At 33.5% G+C, this 23,993-nt stretch overlaps 1 protein-coding gene across 6 annotated transcripts in view; it reads left to right on the top strand.

Annotated features, from left to right (window-relative positions):
• The window catches only part of mamo (maternal gene required for meiosis), a 698,235-nt gene that overhangs the window by 74,011 nt on the left and 600,231 nt on the right, over positions 1–23,993 (top strand). For 2 of the 6 annotated variants that reach the window (XM_073974311.1, XM_073974304.1), the window contains exon 1: positions 174–2,695. The exons of 1 other annotated variant lie outside the window; for it this stretch is intronic. The gene's annotated coding sequence lies outside the window, so the exon portion shown is untranslated. Of the gene's footprint in view, positions 1–173; positions 2,696–23,993 lie in introns of those variants that run through there. 3 more of the 6 variants (XM_073974316.1, XM_073974314.1, XM_073974312.1) reach the window with 2 other exon arrangements.

Here is a 23,993-nt window from a genome sequence, read left to right as displayed (position 1 = left end):
ATGTTTGACTGAATTCGGTCTAGAAATAAGTGTGCCAAATTATATCGAAATCGGTTCCGAATTGCATATAGCTCCCATATATATTTTCGGCCGATTTCACGTATTTTCTGTACCAGACACGATATATATTTCCGATTTCGATTAAATTTTGAATGTGTGACCGAATTCAGTCTAGAAATAAATGTGCCAAATTATATCGAAATCGGTTCAGATTTGGATATAGCACCCATATATATTTTCGGCCGATTTCGTGTATTTTCAGCTCCAAACACGATATATAAGTCCGATTTCAATGATATTTGGAATGTGTGACTGAATTCGGTCTGGAAATAAATGTGCCAAATTATATCAAAATCGGTTAAGATCTGGATATAGCTCCGATTTATATTTTACATATTCACAGTGGTGTAGGGTATTATATAGTCGGCCCCGCCCGACTTTGATCCTTTCCTTACTGGTTTATTTTTGGCCAATGGGTGGATTCATTGTGTATTGCTGGAAATATTGCTCGAGGAATCTTTGGTATGGGGGCAACCTAGTGGAGTTTCAAAATACCTGCTGTTACCATAGATTTAAAGATATTGGTAATAGATGGTGTCAATGCCAATAGTTCAGATGTTATGTTATCCACACCATGGCACTTCATTCTTTTCATATTTGCAATAACACGACTAAATTCAAAACTAGACAAAAATCTAATTAACGTTTTTAATTGATTGCAATGATCACCAACATACTTTATCACCATACTTAAAATCTTGTCACGACTTCCAGGAAGCAAACTTGGCTATCACGGCTCTGCATTGCAGGACTTCCAAATTCGTTCTTCCAAAGGCATTCCCTTAAAAATGTGGAGTAATAGCTTCTCTAAACAGTATTATTAAATATTTTGTAATCCAACAATTCATATAATGTTCTTTTACTTCCGAATTTGTTTTGTGCGAAAATCGCAAATAAAAAAACATAGTAAAGAAGAGCATAAAAATTCTCAAAAATGCCTCTCCAAGTCTCCCTTCCAGTTAAAAAAAAAAAACAACAAATGCTAATCATAATTTTAATTATGTTTTGCAAAAAAAAAAAAAAAAATAAGAAAAAACGACAAATTTGTGTTGATCAAAGAGAGTCGTTGCTTCACTCGTATATAGTAAGAGAATCATCTTCCATAAATTGCGTGAGAATGGGATAATGACGAATGGGGGCAAAAAGAGCGCCGCCACAACATTCAATTGTGCGAATTTCTATGACCAAGTGTTGATTGTTGTTGCTGATTTCATTTGTGGGGCTTGTGGGATTGTGTTGTTTTTTGCAAATTCGTTTTTTTTTTGCAAAAGTTGTGTTGTGGTCAGGGATGCCAACTGTTCCGAGGCAAAAATCGCTACAGCCACATACGCACCCTAGGTCTGTAGCGATTTTTACCTTATAACAGTTGACATTCCAGCTTAAACAGTGGTTTTTGTACGTCAAAAATCACCACAAGTAACGGGAAAACCACCAACTTGGCACCCCTGGTTGTGGTGGTGTTAGTAGTGTTGTTATTGTTGCTTATGCTATTTTGCTAGGGTTTGTTATCTCTGCGGTTGGAGGTATCTCATCATCATCGTCATGAACAATAATATTAACAATTCTTTTATTTTGTTAGAGAGGGATTAGTTTGAAATCGTAAAATGTTTGAAGCCACACATACACACATTTTTAATTTATTGCTATTTTTGTTAATTTGCCAGTTGCGAATTTCAAAGTCAAGTTGAAGAGCGACGGCAATGTTCGTTCACTCAGCCAGGCAGGCATCCAATCATATGTATGTGCAAATTTTGTGAGTTTTCTATGCTCTTTGACTGAACAACGAACCTGGCAAAATGCTTTGGCAAGGAGAATTGAGACATTCATTGTTGAGACTCTTTATTTTTGCGATATTTTTTGCAAAACGCCAACGCTGCGCTGGCCGCGAACGCTATTCGTTGTTCTGTGTATAGTTCCTCTGCTTTCCGCTGCTCTGTGTGTCCGATTCCAATACATTTGCAAAAATTAGGTTTTTGCACACAATTTCTTGTTGTTGTTTTGCAAATGTTGTCAATTTTTGCTTGGCATTGTTGTTGTCGGTTTGCGTTTTTTTTTTCTTTTATTTTTCGCATGTGTGCGAAATAGTTTGTTTGGTTGGTTTTCGCGTTTTTATTTTGCCATTTGCCATTTTTTTTCTTCCCTGAGCATATTCTTTTAAGTTCTTTTAAATTGTATTTTAGTTTTTATTTCGCCATTGTTCGCAATTGATCGCGCTATAATTTTTTTCGTTTATTTTTCTTCCGTTTCGATAAAAATACAAAATCATATTTTTGGCAATAATTAAATAAAACAAATCCGGATTAAATGAGCGCGTATCAACGCAAGAAAAAGTTGAAAACAAAATTCAAAATTCTGTTTTAGAAACCAAACAAAAAATATAAAAAAGAAATTTCTTCTAATACCTATTCTTTGGTGAAATTTTAACAAAAAAAATCCAAATTGTGTTGCGGTGTGGTGCGTACGTGCCAATTTTGTAGTGTGTGAAAGTGTATGCGTGTGTGTGTCAGAGAGGCCTAAGTCCCTTTCCCCTTTTGCAAGTTTTCTTTGATGCGATAAGGAGACAACCAACCATATAAGCAACAACCAACCACCCACCTCCCTTCGTAAACAAACATTTTGTTGTCATCACATAAAGGTAGATGCAAATCCAATAAAAGAAAGTCATTTAAAGAAAAAGTGTCCCATGTTTTTTCCGTCGGCATTTGCAAATTTTCTCATCATCATTAATTCAATGGGCGGCCGTCGTAAACCTAAATTTTCTTAAAACCAAGAGGCAAAAGAGAATAAAGAGAATTTTATCAAAAGCCTAATGTCAAATGAGAATGTGAATACTACAAAATCTCTCGCAATAAAATTATAACGATATTAAAAGAAATTCCCAAATTAAATTTGGAAAATTGTGCAGAAAATAAAAATTAAAAAATTAATTTTATTAAGAAAAATCTTATGGATAAATTTCTCTAACAAAATTGTGGCAGTCCCAAGACAACAAATAGTTGGTTTTTATTATCAAACATACTTAACATAAAAATTTGATAACTTATTTCAATAAATAAAAGAAAAACGAAAATATAACAATATTCTTTACATTGTAAAAAAATGGTCCATATAAACAAAATCATGACTCATCAAATTTACACAGTCCTTAAAAACAAACATAGAAATTGCAAATGTAAAATGTTGAAAATTTAAAAAGAAAACTAAAAAAATTGGCGGTCAAAATTTAAAAATAAAATTGAAACCGATTTATTGAAATTGAAAATCGATTTAAAAATTAAAGTTGTAAATAGGCAATAAATATCAAAATTCTTAAAATATAACAGGATTATCCAACGAATATAATATAAACAAACAGAAATAAAAACACTGTAACTGAAAAATTAAAAAAGCAACTTATAATATAAATAAATACTATTCACTATTGGTTATCTTGTATTTGACAAAAATAAAGTTCACTTCTAATTTAAAATTATTTGGTGCGTAGATAAAAAATATTCAAAATTTGTGAGAAATACTTTATATTGATTGACAGATCAACAGGAATTGCGACAAAATATAAATAAAAATAACAGAAAAAATTGCAAAACAGAGCAAATTGCAAAACCTTAAACTTCGGTCCAACCAAACAAATTAATCCCTATTATCCCCCAATATTGTACATAAAGTCATCTATAGTTTACCAAGTGAATTTCCCTTACTTCAGTGCCCATATAAATAAAAGTGTATCAAGAATATCTAACAAAGTCGTTGTGAAAATAAAAATTGTAACATTCAATTTATACAATAATTGAATGTAAATCCAAAAAAAGTATATTTGTTAAAATTGAAATTCTTATAAATTATACCCTGAGATAATATAAATTAAATTTTTGTGCAAGAAAAAATTTGTTTTGTTCCCGACCATCACATCATCATCATTATATCCTGTCTGATTGTGAGCTACAAATTTAAATTATTCGATTTTGATTCTAAATTCGTTAAATTTCTATTTTGCGGAATTGATGACAAAAATTATTTACATGTCTGTTCAGTTGAAGAGATCTTTATTGGATTAAAATACGGCAAGTATCCAAATAAGTATAATTTATTTTCCAAATTTTTAATACAAAATTAAATTAAAAACAAAAACTAAGTCACATTCAAACAGGACTAATATATTTGAGAAAACAAATTAGATTTAAGAATTTCTCATATGTTATAATTATAATCGAGGACGGACTGATACAGTGATTTTGCAAATAGCTTGAAATTTTGTTAAAAAGATTCCAATATGATGAAACAAGTACGTAATTTTTCAAATAATTATACTAACCGAAAGTCTGAAGTGCGGGGTCTAATGAACAGTTAAAGTTAAAACGAAATTTTGCCTAATACAAGGTGGCGCAAAAGTAATCCGCCTATCAGAAAATGCTATAATTTTTGCGATTGGCCCTAATGTCAGTTCTGTTTTGACATTTGTGTATAAACACATGCGAAATACACGTTGATAAACAATGTTACGCTACCTACACTGCTCCAGAACGCGGAATATTGGTGACTATTTATTTGACCAATAATCGGTCGGTGACTTTGGCACAACGTGAATTTCGTCGCAGACATTTAGCCGCTCGCTTTGAAGAGACTGGCACAACACGAGATGCTGCCAGGCATGGCAGACCCCGGAGTATCCGTTCTGCAGAGAATATTGTTGCTGTAGCCGAGGATGTCACGGAACGTCAGTTGACGGTCTTTACAGCGAATTTTGGTACGATATTTGAAGATGTTTCCGTACAAAGTCCAGACGATGCATCAGCTGTTAAACGCTGACCGCCAATCGCGTCTAACATACGATCAATCCATCCTTAATCACCACCAAGAGGAAGATGATTTTTCATCAAAAATAATCATGAGTGATGAGGCGCTCCAGTCACGGGCTTATGTCAACAAGCCTCAGACTCTTTCAGCTCTTAAAGACAATATCCGCCAAGAATGTTAGGACCTATCGCCGGAAGTTTTGGCCAAAGTGATGTAAAATGCCATAAAAAGGGCTCAAATGACAATAAACTGTGGCGGCGGCCATTTATCTGACATCATATTCTCGACTTGATGTAAAAAAAAACATAATTCACAAGAAAAATCAAAGTTTTTCATTTTTTTTTTAATTACAGCCAAAAAAACTTCGGAGGATTACTTTTGCGCCACCTTGTATAAATAAATAAAAAAATATAGTATATAGTAATCCTATGAACGATTTGGGGATGTGCATGGAATAGTGTTACCTTAAGAGGTTATCACTTTCAATAAATCGAAAAAAAAATTTACTGGCTTATTACGAAGTAAAGGGTGTTTTTTTTATAAAGGTATAGAACTTTAAGTTGGGTGCCACCGTGGTGCAATGGTATGCACACCCGCCTTGCACGCTAAAGGTCGTGGGTTCGATTCCCAGGCCAGACAACAACAAATTTTCAACGGTGGCAAAATACCCCTCAGTGATGTTGGCGACATTTCCTGAGTATTTCAGCCATGTAAAACTTCTCTACAAGCGGTGTCTTAGGACACGCCGTTCGGACTCGGCAATAAACAGTAGGTCCCATGAATCGGGGTGCACTCACTGATATGAGAGAAGTCTCCCTTGTCCCTTGTCTGGGATGTTAGTGGAACAATTTTTATTATAGAACTTTAAGTTGCAATAAAACAACGATGAATTATTCAATTGACATGAATTTTATTAATCCGAAAGATGATCTTGTGGCATTGCATTTTAAATATGATTTCTGGAATATGACCGCCACAGCTGGCACGGATGTAGTCCAATCTAGACGTCCAATTTTCAATGACTTTCCAACATTTGTGGCCATATATCGGCAATAACACGTTGGATGTTGTCTTCCAAATGGTCGAGCGTTTGTGACTTATCTGCATAGACCAAAGACTTTACATAGCCCCACAGAAAGTAGTCTAGCGATGTTAAATCACAAGATCTTGGAGGCCAATGCACAGGTCCAAAACGTGAAATTAGGCGGTTACCAAACGTGTATTTCAATAAATAAAATATAATTGCACTATTTGCATGCGTTGTTCACGTGTGAGTCTATTCATGATGAGTTGCTAAACAAAACTGAGAATAAATCACTTGACTGAGAATGAATCGGTTGCCATCTTTAAAAGTAATGACAACTTAAAGTTCTATACCTCTATAAAAACACCCTTTATAAGTGCCACAAAATTGACTGAGATATGAGTGTTGGAAGAGAAAAATTCATTGCGATTTGTATTTAGGAACATTATACGCGTGTTTCCAGAAATAGCATGACATAACATTGTAGTCGGTGTCCGATCATCACATATTTCTATGGACTTTTAACTAGATCCAAATTCTGATAAAGCAATGAAGTTTTGTTTAAATCTTTTTTTAAACGTTTTATGGACTAAAAACTCCCTAATTTAATAGAAAAAAAACAAGTAAAAAAGTATCAGTCGGCTTTGCCGACAGAGATATACCCTCAGCCTGTGTATATTGAAACCATTTTTTCCCAAAATACGTATGTATTTAGGGGGTTTTATGAATTTTGGGCGTTTGAACAGACAAAATTGTTGATTAGGATTAAAGATCAAAAGTTTTGAGGAGGAGATACTAAAGGGAATGCATCGACATTGACCGTTATGGAAGTGGATCTCTAGCCACAACATATGGTGCCATAGGGGGTTTTTACACTCTTCGGGCTGTTTGCTCAAGAAGTATGGACTTGCCCCTAAAAATACTTTTACCATCGTAAATGAGGCAGCGAATGCAAGTTGCTTCAACAAAAATCAAAGTGATTCGATATCAGGTCTTAAAGTGAACTTATCCGAAATTTTGTGTGGGAGGTACCGGATGGAGCGGACAAATATAGTCTATATTTGAACCTGATCTATATCTAGTAGAAATATTAGGGCGTGTTAATTACAGACCAATACGGCCACTCTCTTCAAAAGTTACTGTACGAACAATTTTTCCGAACATTTTTGAAATTTTGTGGGGTAGGTACCTGAAGGAGTGGACCGATATGGCTTATCTTCGAACTTAAACTATGTTTGGACAAAATATTACTAAGGCCAAATTTTGGACCGAATCGTCAGATCCGTTCGAGAGTTATCTTGCGCTCCAACCACATCCCACGGTGTCATAGAGGTTTTATTGCAACTTTCAGGCTATTTTCTCAGGAAGTATGGACTTGCCCCTGATGAAACTTTTACCGTCGTGTAGGGGGCGGTGAATAGAAGCTGCTAAAACAAAAATCAATGCGATTCGAGAGCAGGTCCTAAACTGAACTTATCTAAAATTTTGTGTGGGAGGTACCAGAAGGAGTAGACCGATTGAGTCCATATTGGAACCACTTCTAAGTCTGGTATATATTTCACGATGGGCAAAGTATGAATCAAATCGGTTACCCCCTTCAAGAGTTATTGTGCGCACAAATTTTCCGAACATTTTCGAACTTTTGTGGGGGAGGAACCGGAAGGTCTGGACCGATATAGCCCATCTTCGAACTTAAACTAAGTTTAGGCAAAATATTACGAAAGCCAAAATTTGAACCGAATCGGTTCATCCGTTCGAGAGTTATCGTGCGCTCCAGCCAGCAGGACAGACAGACAGACAGACGAACGGACATGGCTAGATCGACTCCAAATTGTCTGAAACACATTTCGTCCAAACATACTTGGGGTCTAAAACCATTATTTCGATGAGGCACATTTTCATCGTATCAAAGTGTATATACCCTCCTTAGCCTAAAGGCTGAGGGTATAATAATTTTTGATTTTCACAGTGGAACATTTTTTCTAAGAATCAATATTTTTAAAATTCCCTCACTTAAAGACAAGATTGTTAATAGAACATTGGATTATGCCCAAAATTGTTGATGGAGAAGTTTTGCAACCACTGCGAACCATAAATGCCAACGGACATGCAATATTGTCCGAAAATGGAGCTAAAAACGGTAAAATAACTGAAATCGGGCGGAACCGTTTAATGGGGGCTATTCCAAAAAATGGTTAAAAAGATAAATATTTTAACCACTTCCAACAATAAATGTAGCCAAAGTTGGAAGTATAGCCAATTCAGTCTGAAAATGTAGCTTAAAACGCAAAATATATGAAATAAGGTGGTTCCGTTATATGGGGGCTATACCAAAACGTGAACTGATGTAGCCCATCTTCGAACTTGTCCTGCTTGTAAGCAAAATACGCAGCTTTCCTAAATTTCAGAGTCTTATCTCAATTTTTCTGGATGCTAGAGTGATTGCCACAGACGGACGGACGGACGGACATGTATCGATCGACTCAGAATTTTACCATGATCAAGCTACTAATTTTAACCGAACTAGCAACAATTTAGCTAAAATTTTTAACCGTCCTAGCTATAATTTGATATTTGAGGTTCTCTGTAGTCACGAAACTTATCCACCAAAAATCGAACTAGCTGTAGTTGGGCATTTGAAGTTTTCACTTGTCTCTTATTCACTAAAAGTCGTCAACATAGGTCCATGTTTTGGTATTGCTCCCATAAAACGGTACCTCCCGATTTTCGATATATTGATGGTTTTAGCTAAGTTGTTTAATGGAACTACCCCTTATTTGAATTTTGAGGTTCCCTAAAGTTATAAAACTTTTCCAACAAAATATGTAAAGATAAGTCGACACTTTGATACAGACTCGCAGGTGGTACATTTCACCTGGCTGAACTTTTTTAGATTAGATAATAAAGGTATTTGGGGTAAACAAGGTCGAAAAATTTGTCCATCTAAAATTGTGAAAGGAATCTAATTATTCCATTTTAATTAAGAGTATTTTATGGTGGTGGTTATAAAAAGTTCGGCCCGGCTGAACTTAACAACTTTTTGTTATAATTTGCAGATGCTATTCATTGGTGTACCTTACCATGATGAAAATCTTGAGTTTACCGAATAAATTGACAGTGACAGTTCTATGATTAGTGTGAGGGTGGAAACGCCCACTGGAAACCCCGTTATTTCGAATTATCACTGGGCTGAAATCGCCGAAGTTTCATTGATGATAAAAACTGTACCATTGTAGCATGTTCTAGTTTTTCTAAGAATACTCCTTGACGTTATAGCTGCTATACATATTTTAGCTCGATTTCATAAATATGACGCACCAAACACAAAACTGGACAGACGTTATATTGGAATCGTGGTGAAGTATGGTATCATATAGTCGACCCAGCTCGACTTTGATTTTTATACCGGCTTTACATGTTTTATATGTTTGTTCCGAAGGATCTATATAAAAAAAATACCTCTCTGGTCGGGAACGGTGCCGAGTGCATCTTAGTAACTTACACCATTAGAAATGTGATGAAAATACATTGTCAACAATGTGATTAGTAATCACTATGCATATATGGTTAGGATGGTCGTAGAGAAAATCTGATTAGACAGAAACCCGTTTTATCACAAAATAAAACGAATTAGGCCCAGAAACGTTTTGTATGCATATCGTGCATATTTTGACACATTTTTACATATTTGCACAAAATGAGCATATGAAAAACCATATGCAAAAATATATACAAGGATTTGAGGTCTAAAAATCCCACCGAAATGGTTGAAATGTGGTATTACGTCTTCGTTAGGGGTATGAAACTATACACCTGAAATTTCTCGGTATAGGTTCACGTCTTTATATAGCCCCTATAGAATGGTACCTCCAGATTTCTGGTATTTTGAAGTTTGTGGCCTCAATATCCCTACGAAATGGCTGACATTTTTTATTAAGTCTTCCTTGGTGGTATAAAACATTCCATAGCTGATGGCCATAGTAGCTAATGCTTTTTACTGTATATAATACTCTTATATTTACTATAAGTTTATAATAATAATAAATAAATAAATAAATAAATAAATAAATAAATAAATAAAACATTCCACCAGAAATTTCTCGATATGGGTCAACGTCTTCATATAGCCCCCATAGAACGGTACCTCCGGATTTCTGGTATTTTGAAGGATGTGGCATCAATATCCCTCCAAAATGGCTGAAATTTGGTATTAAGTCTTCCTTGGTGGTATAAAACTTTCCACCTGAAATTTGTCGGTATAGGTCGACGTCTTCATATAGCCCCCATAGAACGGTACCTCCGGATTTCTGGTATTTTGAAGGTTGTGGCCTCAATATCCCTTCAAAATGGGTGACATTTTTTATTAAGTCTTCCTTGGAGGTAAACAACTTTCCACTTGAAATTTGTCGGTATAGGTCCACGTCTTCATATAGCCCCCATAGAACGGTACCTCCGGATTTCTGGTATTTTGAAGGTTGTGTCCTCAATTTCCCTCGGAAATTTGTGAAATTTGGTATTAAGTCTTCCTTGGGGGGTAAACAACTTTCCACTTGAAATTTGTCGGTATAGGTCCACGTCTTCATATAGCCCCCATAGAACGGTACCTCCGGATTTCTGGTATTTTGAAGGTTGTGTCCTCAATTTCCCTCGGAAATTTGTGAAATTTGGTATTAAGTCTTCCTTGGGGGTAAACAACTTTCCACCTAAAATTTGTCGGTTTAGGTTCATATAGCCCCCATGGAATTTTGGAGGTTGAGACAGTGGTTATACATTTCTCTATTTTATTGACTTGTCTGAAAAGAATTTTAAACAGAAAAATTGTACATACAAACATTTTTGTACCTATTATTGAAATATTTGTTGCATACGGAAATATGTAAAACGAATAAATTTTGCATATGCAAAAATTTATGCAGTTTGCATAATTTTGCATATGTCATATGTTTCGATTGCAATTTAATCAGAAGCCAAATTTTGACATGAATCGGACCAAAAATAACGGTTGCATAAAATTCCGCTGTCTATTGATTACTGATTACTTTTTTACAATCTCGCATCTCTGTATCATATTTTTTATGAGTTTTTATTTAAGATTAGATAAAATTGTACAAATAAGGTAATTCGATACAAAAATTAAAGAGATTTGTGTATTCATTTGCAGTACAAATGGCATCCATATATGGTGCAAAATTGGTAAATAGACTCTGCGGAGTCGAGATTAAAATGTTTAAAAATCGATATTGCAAATACAAATTCATTTTTAGTATTTTTCTTTTAAATCATTCAATCTTAAGGAAATTACAATTTGTACAGTCTTTTAATTCCTTTATATGGTATGTATTCATACCAAAAACTTTATTCCAAAAATATACATTAAGTACCACAAAATCATGGATACAACAATTATTCGTTTAGTTGGTTGCATTTACAAGTTTCTCATTAATTTTTATATACAAAAATAAATTAATTAAAATATTCATAGAAAATAAGATTGCATGACTCTCTTTAGCAGAAAACACATCACACTTGCAAAAAATTATTCAATACCAAAAATACACGGAGAGGAAAAAATAGAAATTTACAACATTTTTACATGTTACATTGTATAGGTGGTTGCAGTTTTTTTCATAAAACCAAAACACGTTGATGGGAAACGCACAAAATATTCCCAATTTTACAGCGGCATTTTTCTTTAAGTGCACAATATTTTTTCCAGGCAACTCTTGAATCTCATTGATTACTAATGAGCACATGGCTGATCTTCATCTGTATGACGATAATGATAATAATGTTATATGGCTTTGATGATGATGATCAAGATGTTGTTGTAGGTGTGAATATTGATTTGTTTTTGTTTTTTAATTTAAAACAACGACATCAGCTATGTTTGCCTGTCTAGCTGGCTGGCGGTTCGCAAAATAATTCATAAATATTAATTTTTGTTTGTTGTGTTTTTTTTTTCTGCCATCCATAATAAACCTTAAGGAATCTTAACATTTTTTTGTATGCGAATTGTATTTTTGCATTATAATTTTCCACTATATTTCGTTGTGTGCTTCTTCATTTTAGTTTTTGCACAAAAATTTGTCTAATGTCACGCAATTGGGTTTTGGTGTTGTTGTTTCTGTTTTTTTTTCGTTCAGTATTGTGAGTACCTTTTGACAGTTAATTTTTTAAAAATAAATAAAAAATATGTGTATTGTTTTTGTGCGGTCGTAATGCGTACGTGTTGTTTTGTTAGATTTTTGGTTTGAAAATTTCTTTAGAATGAAAAAAACAACAAAACAAAAAACTCGTTAAAAATCAATACGTTTCGTTTCGAACAATTTTGAAAAGGTTTACTAATAAACGGACCATACAAAATGGGTCAACAGCGAAAAACAAAACAAATCAAGGGACTGCCAATTCTTTATTTTGTGTAATTTTTGTGTATCTCAATATAGTCGTCTATGTGTAAATATGGAGAGCTGATTTTTAATCGAGGCATTCTTAGCTATGTATGATTCGTTTCCGCGAAGGATTAGGTCTCTACTTCATTTAGATTATTACGAATATATAAACGAACATAATTTGCTTGCACAAAGTGGTTATGTCCATATAAATATTTTTTAAAAAAAAAAGTAAAAAGTATTTGTCGGTTCACCGGCTGCTTTACAACCTCAGCTTATAACAAATAAATAACGGGGGACAAGACCGTGAGTTAGGGACCATTCGCCGGGACCTACGAATAGAAATTGTGTTGTTAACTTTTCACGGCGCGCCCTAACCAACTTTAAATGAAAGGAGCTTACACCTGGGACCATATACCAAAGACGAGAAAAATCAAAAAACAAAAAAAAAAAAAAAAAAAAAACACGGGAGGACATTTTAAATAAAGTTCCAAAGGGTTAGGGGTTTTAGGTTTTCCCGATTTTGCTTGGAAACCGCAAGCCCTATGGAAAAGCGACTAAACAAAATGTTGTAGCATTGAAAATTCTCTGCAAGATTGACATTTAAGATACTTTTTTAGGTTTTACAGTTTTTGAGATATAGAAGTTTAAATTGGGATGATACAATGACTGTATCGCCTCCTTATAAAAAAAAGACATGACTGCAATTTCCCCACATTAAATTTGTATATCTCAAAAATGGTACAACTTAGGAAAAAATCTTATAGAGAATTTTCACAACTATAAGGTTTTTTTAGTCCCATTTCGATAAACAAAATCGTGAAAAAGAAACCTAAAAATGTGACATGCACTTCTATATCTCAAAAATGTTGAAACTTAGGAAAAAATCATAAACGTCACTCCGCTAGAGAATTTTCACAGCTACAACATTTCCTTTAGCCCAATTTTGATAGAACTTGTCGTTTTCAAACACAATCGTTAAAACACAAAAAACCCGTTAAACGTGACCCTTTTCCGCGATTTATATGAAAATCCCTCCAGCGATTTTTTTATTTTCCTTTTTTGATTCATTCATTTGATTTTTACTGGTTCAGAATCCTCAAAATCTTCCCAGGTGCAAGCGGTTTTCATTTAAAATTAGTTAAGGCGCACCGTGCATGACATTGTTTTATAAGGAGGCGATGCGGTCAATGCATTGTCTCAATTTAAACTTCTATATCTCAAAAATGGTAAAACCTACGAAAATATCATTAAGGCCAATCTTGTAGAGAATTTTCAGTGCTACCATATTTTCCTCAGAGTAGTGCGGTTTCCAAGCAAAATCGTGAAAACCAAAAAATCCCAAAAATCGCCGAAACGATTTTTCTCAACATTGTAGTTTCAGAATCCGCAAAAACTTCCCAGGTGAAGGCACCTTTCATTTAAAGTTAGTTCAGACGCACCATGTTCTATATTCCAATTTACCTTTTTTTGTTGTTAACGCCTAAAAGTTGCAGAATTCTGCGCTAAACGTAAAATTTTGAGCATTTATGATCAGAATCCCTTATCTTAGGACTTGTTTCCAAAAAAATAAATTACAGTGCTTTAATCAGAAGGGATTAGGGAAGTAAAATTTCTAGCTATTTCGAATCATTATTTCATGAACTATAGGCTTCCTCACGATCCGCGAAATTGCATTAAACTGCTTTGCGTCCAAGGAGTGGACCGATAGGACTCGACATAAATATTACGATATGAAATGTTTGGTCTACCGCGGATAATCAGTTCGAAAGTTGCCGGGTGCACAAACCAGTACACTTGGTGGCCTTAGGTGGTTTTACAGATTTCCCGCCATTTTCTAACGAAGCGTGATCTTACCTCTGAAAAATCTTTTACCACAAGGACAACCAGTTGCTCAAAAATTCAAAACGATCATAGAACTGGTCTTATACTGCATTTTAACAAAAAATGTTTAACTTTTCTGAGGGAAATACCCGAAAGAGTCCATCTTCATGCCTGATCTCTGTGTGGAAGAAATATTGCAATGAGAAAGGTGTGCTCACCGTTTTTAGCCAACATTTTTGAAATTTTGTGGGAAAAGTACTGGAAGGGATGCACAGTGGATCCACCCATTGGCCAAAAATAAAAAAATAAATGTCATCATTTTGGTACAACATCTGACAACTCTGACAGCTACGATATGGACCTTTTTAAAAATATATTAGTTTTTGTTTAATTCGAACGCGATCTTCTTAAGAATAGATTCAAAAGTTGGAACATTTGCCTAATATTTTTTGTTGTGAGTACAACCTATATTTTAAGTGCAAGTAAATATATTCAAAATATAGCGAAACTAATACGTATAGCAAAATATTATAGTGGAATTTGAAGGAGGAGGAAATAGCTTAATTTACATTAAAAAATAGTTTGTTAGCGTTTTGTGGAATTTTAGTTAGCTGCATATTTTCTTAGTGTATTTTCTAATGCCAATTCGATCATATACTTAAATTTGAACTAAGGTTTTAGTCATGATGCCCACCAGTGCCCACCACGGGAATAATTTTCCAAAGTAGGTCATGGGTTTAAGATTATTCAATATTAAAATCAGCTGCCATCTAGTGCCAGACTATAAATGGTGGGTCGCTGACTAAAGCTGTCCTAGAATAGGGTTTCTATCGATATATTATCGTATAACTCTGTTATATGACCACGTACATTAACATAATTGGCATCAGTGGCAATATGAAGAAATCTTCTTCCAAGTTTGTTTTACGTTGGCGGTACGTGGCTTCCAGGAAGAAGGCTATAAGATCTATATTACAAATTTTACCAATTCTCAGACAAAAATGTTGATTTTTTTAATCCGCTAAATTGGTTGCAATTTATGTTGTTTTGGAGATTGTTTTGTTTTCCCAAGCCTATTTTTGCATCATAAGATAATCGGGACCGTTGTTCATGTCATTTTGTATTAACAGCATAAAACAATTCTTACGGTATACCCCCTCCAGAGGGGAAAGGGGGGAGAATGTTACGCTCGTGGTTTCTTAAAACACTCTTCGCAGCAACACAAAGCTGTAACCGGCGCATTGGCTTGATTTTTACACTCTAAATATTTTTGGCCACTTTCTCCATACAAGTGGATACACTGTGGGATGGACCGAAAAAGTTCAAATACGAACTTAAATTAACCTTGCGGAATACATACAAAATTTGGACCCAATCGGGTATTCAGTTTGAGAGATGTCGTGCGCTACAGCCAGCCAGATAGACACAAAAAGATGGACAAACAGGGCAAAATTGACCTTTATTTCGAGAAGGCTCTTTTTGTCCCTCTGAGCCTGAAAGCGGAGGGTATAAAGCGAATCTTTGTACACAAAACACTTGTTTTAATATAATCAGGAAAACAGGTACGAGTTGCAGGGAGATTCGATTGCCTATCTAACGAGAGCTGTAGGGTCATCTCTATTAACAAGATGAAAGGTCATTATATTCTCCGAAGGGATTTTTATAGAGGTAGCGAAGGGAATCTTTTATAGCCCAGTTGAAAAAGGATTTTTATTGATAGATGTTTTCACAGATTAGCTGATGAAGTTCGTATAGACCATATGTGTTCACACCTGGCACGGCGGTGCTACGTTTTTAGGCTATTTTCACACATACGACACGATTGCCAAGAAAGAGTGTAACAAAGACTTCTTGGTTCTTGGTCACCTCTGTTATAGACTAACCGAAAATAATATTTTTAATATATAAAATGGTCGAAGTGAGGACTAAGTACTACAGTAAATATCATTTGTTTTGTCGAGCTGAAGAACAGTTTTTATAGTCAAATTTGTTAAAGTCTTTCAGATGAGTTGAAGAAAAACTTTTTGAGAGTTTTATTTAATTTAATTAATTGAGCTATCATGACATAAGGAGTTTGTATTGAAAAAGTGATATGTAGCAAAGTCCACACACATCCTACCACTATGCTACGATCGTTTCGCTGGTGGTTTAATTCAGCTCATCAGGCATATTAGATGTGGTGATATACAAAGGCTGAGTTTGAAAACTTGTATACATACTAAACTTATTGCAAATTTGCAGTTGTGAAGTATTTTTAAGGCCTTTTTACTATCAAGTCAACCTAGTGTCTCTGGCCTTCCTAGAATCCTTCTTCAATACACACACATATACAAATCCAAGGTGTTGTTCCTTCATGAATTTTAATAGGCATATAAAAGTTTTCAAACTCAGCCTTTGTCTAGCACCACATCTAATACGCCTGATGAGCTGACTTAAACCACCAGCGAAACGATCGTAGCATATTGGTTGTATGTGTGGACTTCGCTAGATATCACTTTTTCAATACAAATTCCTTAGGTCATGATAGCTCAATTAAATAAAACTCTCACAAATAAATTACCTTCGTCCTAATAAGACCGCAATTAAATGAAAAACTTTTTGGTCGAGGTGAGAGTGAAGTGAAGGGGTATTATAGTATTTCAGGAGTGATTTTGTATAGTGGTGATGAAGGGAGTCTTTTATAGCCCAGATTAGAAAGGGGTTGAACTGATATGGGTTTATATAGACAAGCTGATAATTATTGCTATGTCAAAACGTGAACTATATTGACAATTTTTGGTGGAGAATTTCTGTGACCACTGGGAAAGTCAAATATCAAATTACAGCGAGTTCGGTCAAAATATAGCTTCATTTTGCATCTTCATATATCAAAAATTGGGAGGCTCCGTTATGTGGGGGATATACCAAAATGTGGACCTACATACATAAATATGTTGACAATTTGTGGACAAATTGTGGTGGGTGAAAACTCAAATGTTAAATAACAGCTGGTTCATTTTGACGATTTAGCTACATTTTCTAACCAAATTGGGTAAAATTTGGCGTTTAAGTTTCGAAGTGACCAATAAACTTCACCACCAACAATTATGGACATCTTCTAACTTGACATGTTCCGATCCATCTATTCAAAATTTCCGCGTCCTATCTCAATTTTTGTGGATGCTAGAGTGATTACCACAGACGGACTGAGGGACGGACTTGCATAAAAAACCAAAAAGAATTAAAAATTATCTATTTTTCAACCTATTTCATAAGTTTTTCCCGTATTCGAAAGCAAACTTAATTTGCTTTTTGGTGAAAATAAATCATTTTACTGTTTGTATCTCCTAAGAGCACGAGGAAACGCATATTCCTGTTTTTTGATGTGTTTATTTTCGACTTCTACCACTATAACTCAGTCAGTTGCTAACCGATTTCAAAATTTGATGGTTTCTTGGAAAGATATTACTCTCCCCTTTAAATAGAAAAAAAACGAGTAGAGGCCCGTTGTGAAAAGTTTAAATTATGCCCGTTCGAAATTGAAAATCTTAGAAACCCCGTTTTTCACTACATTTACAGTTATAAACAAAACGAAGTGACCCAAAGGAACCAAAGATATTTTCGTTGTCAACATTTAACTTGTTAAGGATTCTAATTGAATTTCATATTCATTCAAATTACATTTTTTTCCATTTGTAAGTCGATCCTGGTGGGTTGAAAATCGTAGTTTTCAATTTCGAATTCGAATGTTATTCGTTTTTTGTTAATATTTACAGTGTTTTATTTAACTTGCTTTATTGTCTTTCATTCAATTTTTAATTTTAATTTTTTCATTATATATTTTATATACTTTGTGAACTCCTCACACTATCAGTCAAAACTCACAGTCAACTTACTTTAAGGACAATTTTCTGGCAAATAAACACTTTTGTTTAGCTAAAAACTGTTGAAATGCAATATTTAAAGTATTATTTAAAGATCTGGAAAGTAATTATTCAGCTAGACCTTGATTTAAACGAAATAGACCCCGATGACTGTCAGTTTTGTTGGTCAGTGTGTACTATGCTTTAGTATTTCATTTAAATTTCGAAATATTTCAAAGAGTTATAGAAATAAAACATTTTGAATTACACATTAAAAAATTCGATTATCAATTGTTATAATTGAAGTAATTGATAATAGAATTTTTCAATGTGTAATTCAGAATGTTTTACTTCTATAACTCTTTGAAATGTTTCGAAATTGAAATGAAATTCGTATTACAATATAAAAATTCGAATTTCATTTAGAAAAATTAAAAAAAAAAACAACGGAATAATACGAATTCCAAATTAACATAATTCCAATTTTCAAAATAATATTTCAAATTACAAATAAAAATATTCAAAAACAAATTACAAATGAAATAATTCATTTTATAACAATCACAATTCAAACTATAATTTAAAAATTCTATTTTAAAATAAAATTGTGAAATATTATGTGAAATTTCGAATTTTAAATGTAATAATCAAATTACAACTGAAATTCTTCGAATTACATATGAAAATGGTGTAGTTCCTGAAAAGCCTTCTTGGCTTTCTATAAAAATTAAGTTCTTTGAGTGGAACCCTACAAATTAATATGAAACTAAAATAATCGTGTTAGATTACCTGCTTCCTTTTAATTTAAGGTACTTATGAATGTAAGACATACATACTTGTTGCACGTTTTATGGATAATGTTGTTGCTGTTGCCGCTATCATGTGTTTAGGCCACGATGTGGCATAAATGATGACGCTGATGAAGATCCATATATGTTTAGTGTGTGCACTCTTACGTATAAAACAAAAACATATCAGATAGAGAATGACGTACAACCACAATGCACAAAAATGATAAATTCATTCATTAATAAAACATTAACAACGATTTAATGAAACAAGAAAAACAAAAACTATGTTAGCTTTAATGTCTGTCTGTCTATGTATGTATGTATTTATGTCGTTTTATGCTATTGCTCTATTTGTATTTTATTCACACTTAATTCGCAAACTGCAAAAAAAAAAACAAAACATAATTTTCCGGCTTGTTTTTTATTATAAATTTAATATGCACAACATTAACAACAACAAAATCGTCTATGAGCATGGAAGAAAAAAAAACGTATTTAATAAATTATAAATAATGTGCTATTCTTTAAGATATTATAGCCGACTAACAGCCACCATCCAACCAGCCATAATATGTGAAAAACGAATCCCATTGAGATAATTTATGAAAATTTGTTTCGTTTTTCATACTTTTTCCGTGAGCTGTCATCGTGTTATACGGATCGCTCATGACTGCTAGTGGAGGCCACACATTTAAGCAAACGAAAAAAATATGTAACAACAACAGCACACTGCAAACTACTGCCACTAAATCCATAACATCAAACCAACATCACATAAATGTCATTTTAATTATTTTTCTTTTTAAGATTAAATAGCAACATTGTTTCTGTAGAGGGGGAGGATGTTTGTTATGGCAAACCAGAAGAAAATTAATAATACAAATCAACATATGCTAAGGTATTTATCATCGGATGGGCTAAAATGCCAAATAGCGTAACTAAAAATATTTGTGAAGTAAAAGTTAAAATATATACGCAGATAAACTAACGTTTTGCTCACTTGGTGTGCAGGCTATGACAGACCTAAGTAGGAACTTCGATGAACTTTTTCAAATCTTCAATTTGAAAATATCATAGTAATGTTTTTCAAATTCTTGTATTCATGGTAATTGTTATATTTTATCTCTTTGAAAATGGGAAATATGATGATGGAATTTTTACAACCTCATATCCCTCTATTACATTTTGTTGAGTTTGTGTTTATGTTTAGATAAAATCTTATATATAAGATGATTCAAAAAAAACCTCAATCACAAAAACCTCGTTAACTTAATTAAAAATGTTTTTGCAAAATAGAAAAATATACAAAAAACATGATTGTTGGTGATCAATCATTCTGATTTCAATTGTTGTTTTTAAATATTGAAAATCTATTGCTCTGAAAGTCCTACCCTAAAAATATGTTTAAAAAATCTTCCTTTAAGAAATATTTGTAAACAAAAGCATAAGCTCCTGACAATCGTTGCAACATTGGCGTATAAGTTACGACAGTTATCATACGCCCCTAAATGCTTGTTCACTTAACATTGACATTTTGTTGTCGTTTACAGTTGTGCTTCAAATTCCCTCAATCCATAAGAAAATAAATATTTTAAATATGAACATGGCAAGTTTATATAAGTATTTATTAAATTAATTGCTTCCATGTCAAAGTAAGTCAGCATACAAATTTGTTAAAAACTAATTAATTATAAAAACAAACATATAGACAAACAAATATTGTGTTTGATGAAAGAAAATGTGTTTTTGGCAGTTATTCTCAACAAAAGAAATTAATAAAAAGATTAACATATTTTTAAATGTTAATTAAAATTAATTTATACTTTTTCATGTTTTCACATCTTTTTCTAGTGTCAGTGTTTAATACTAAACATGTCGTAAAATTTTATAATAATTATTTAAATATCGAAACAGAATTATTTTATCGGAATTTTTTAAAAGCGTCTACTGCCAAAAACAGAAAAATTAACGTCAGATACCCATATCGTATATGGATACTTCAGTTAACTTTCAATTTATTAAAATTGTATTGCAAAAATTAAAAAATTTTGACGTGCTTGTATGAAAACCGAAAACTGATCTTCTCATAACCAACAAACATATTTTTCAAACAACAGATTTTCGTTCTAATATCACTCCCTGTTGACAAAACTATGTATCAAAAAACCTCTATAACTATAAGTATACCCCAACACAAAACAATCATTACAAAATCATTTGTAACTACTTACAAATCACCCTACTAACTAACCCCCTATTTTAACAAGTTTGGCTACAAGAATGTGAAGAAGTAAAAAAGTATCAGTCGGCTTTGCCGACTGAGATATAACCTCAGCCTGTGTAAATTGAAACTTTCATCTACGGACAGATCGAATACCGGCTACAAAACCAAAATCCTTATACCCAAAAATTAGGTTGTCCTTTTTGGACATTTGATCTTGCCAACAAAACTGTGCTCAAAAGTGTTGCGGTAGTGGTACTTGAGGATTTAATCACATAGTCCATTTTGGAAGTAGATTTTTTTGGAAGTAATTTCTTCTCGAAATTTACGAAAAACATAATATCGCTGTAAACAGAACCACAACGAGTAGAATCGTTTTTTTTTTTTCTCAGAAAGTATGGACTTGGCCCTAAACAACTTGTAAACTCGTCGTAATGGGGGCAGCGAATACAAGTTGTTACAACAAAAATCAAAGCGATTCGAGAGTAGGTATTTAACTGAACTTATCCGAAATGTTGTATGGGAAGTACCCGGTCGATTGTTCCGATAGAGTTCGTATTGCAACCTCAGCTATGTTTGGTAAAAATTTCACGATGTGTAAAGTATTGACCAAATCGTTTACTCCCTTCAAAAGTTATCTTGCCCACAATTATTCGGAATATTTTTTGAACTATTGTGAGGGAGGTACCTAAAGGAGTGGATCGCTATGGCTCATCTTCGAACTTAAACTAAGTTTTGACAAAATATTACGAAGGCCAAATTTTGGACCAAATATTTTTTAAATACGACATTTTTAAATATTTTTTCTTTATCTGAGAATAAAAACCGCTATAAATTTTGAGCACATCGGGTAATTTTTTGAACGCGAATCGATTTGGAACCACAATTTTTTTCTTAAATTCTATACCAAAAATCTTAGATGTGCTTGCAAAAAAATTTTTTTAAATGTTTTCAAATGGAATTGCAAAAGAAATTTGGTTTTTACCATATTCTCTCGTGAGCATAAATGTTGAGTGTATACAAATAACCTAAATAAATATATGGTCTACTTTTAGAACAGTTGAGGTGACTTTGATTTCAATTTCAACACACTCCACATTTTATTTTGCTCTCTGCTGGATTTGTACATACGAACTACTGATTTGCAGCCAAAGTTACTACACACTTTTCCACGCCATAGTAATTTTGCTAACAGAAAATGGCGGCAGTAAACTTTGAACACACAAGTCTCGATGTTATAGCCAGGCACACACGATCTGTGCCATCGTACTCATTACTTGTAATGGGTTATTCGGTTCATGTGGTTTCTAACTTTTTGCTGCGATCTCCACTATATAATGGTGAACATATTAAGTTTGTCATTCCGTTTGTAACTCTTCGAAATAATCATTTGAGATCTCACAAGTATATATATATATATATATATATATATTCCTGACCAGCGTGCAATTCTACATCGATATAGACATGTCCTTCCGTTTGTGAAAATTTCTCTAGCGTCCGAACGCATTAGAAGTAGGTGAATACAATTTTGGTGAAATGTATTGTAGGTCTTTCGGTATTGAAAATGGGCTATATAGATCTACGTTTTGGTATAGTCCCCATACAAAGTGACACGTCGACCCTTTAAACAATTTTGAAGATATTAGTTCCATTTGCCCTCCGAATTGGGAGGGGATTTGCGATTTTGTGCTTCCACAAGCCCATTTTTTTAAATAGCGACAAAAATCGGTTACATTAAAATACTTATAATTCGGCAATTAAGTATATATTTCAGTAAGTAAGCGATCAAAAATGTAGTCGTAAAGTTCTTCCGATAGCTAGGGTGCTGTCAACTTTTATTGGAATCTTTATTCATAATGTTGCGTTTTAATTTTACAAATTTTTGTCGGTAACTCATTAAAAGTTCAGCCCGGCTGAACTTAATATTTGTTTATATGTTTGGCATGAAAAATCGACAATCAATTTAGAACTGATTTGACCACATTTTCAGTTGAAGATAAAACTCAATGCTTGATAACGTATGTGTACGATGACGTATTAGTTATGTCACTATTCATACGACACTGATTTCTATTAGGGCAAAAGGCGAAAATGTTCTATCTATGCCTAGGCCTTGTTGTATAAGATCGTATTTTTAATCCAAAGTTTAAGTGGATGCTAGTCGTTGCTGTTTTTCCCTCTGTTTATACCCTTCATTCCTATGTGGGAGGGTATTATCAGTTGGTTTCGTCATGAAATATTTGGTGGGGGTAAACAAATAACAATTAGGAATTGGAATGTCCTCTCTGGAGCCTTCAAACTTATGCGAATATCTTTAGCTTCTATTAGGGGTATTCAAAAGCAATGCAAAATAGGTTGGCGTAAGGTATGTCGCAATAGTTCCATTTTTTAGATTTTAATTGTAATTATGAAAATCCATGCTTTGGGTGGGGGCATTTGAATAAAAGTGACTAATATTAAAGAAGTCCTACTAAGCCTTGTATTGATCCCATCTGCGTTACCAAAAGTTACCAAATACTGGAGCTATCCCAGTTATCCCAATTTGTAGACTTTTATTTCCATTGCGGATATCTCCTACTCTATTGGACATTAGGGTTATGACTCTTTTAAAAAATCTTAATTATAAGGTGAATTTATCAGATTTATGGGCAATTTTTTGAAGTCACTCTAAGCAGATATATAAATGAAAATGAATTTGTGAGCCACGTGAGATAGCCACACTGGCATAACATTTGTTTCTCACTTATTTGATTTAATTCTGAAAATCATAAAAGTGTTGTAAACGTTTTTTTCAAAGATGTAATTTTTTGACAAGAAAAATCAAAATTTTTTCAGAGTGGTTTGTGCATGACCTTTTATACCCTCCACCACATATATTAAGTTTGTTTTTCTGTTTTCAACACATCGAACTAATCATTTGCGACCATATAAAGTATATATATTCTTGATCAGTATAAAATTCTAAGACGATCTAGCTATGTCCGTCTTTCCGTCTGTTGTAATCACTCTAGCGTTCGCAATAATTGAGCTAGAGCGCTATATTTT

Source organism: Musca autumnalis, unplaced genomic scaffold (genome assembly GCF_047663935.1).
Source record: "Musca autumnalis isolate F117 unplaced genomic scaffold, ASM4766393v1 scaffold_3, whole genome shotgun sequence".
Lineage (NCBI taxonomy): Eukaryota > Metazoa > Arthropoda > Insecta > Diptera > Muscidae > Musca > Musca autumnalis.
The sequence above is the reverse complement of the archived record's forward strand: the minus strand, read 5'-3'. Positions and strand labels throughout refer to the sequence as shown.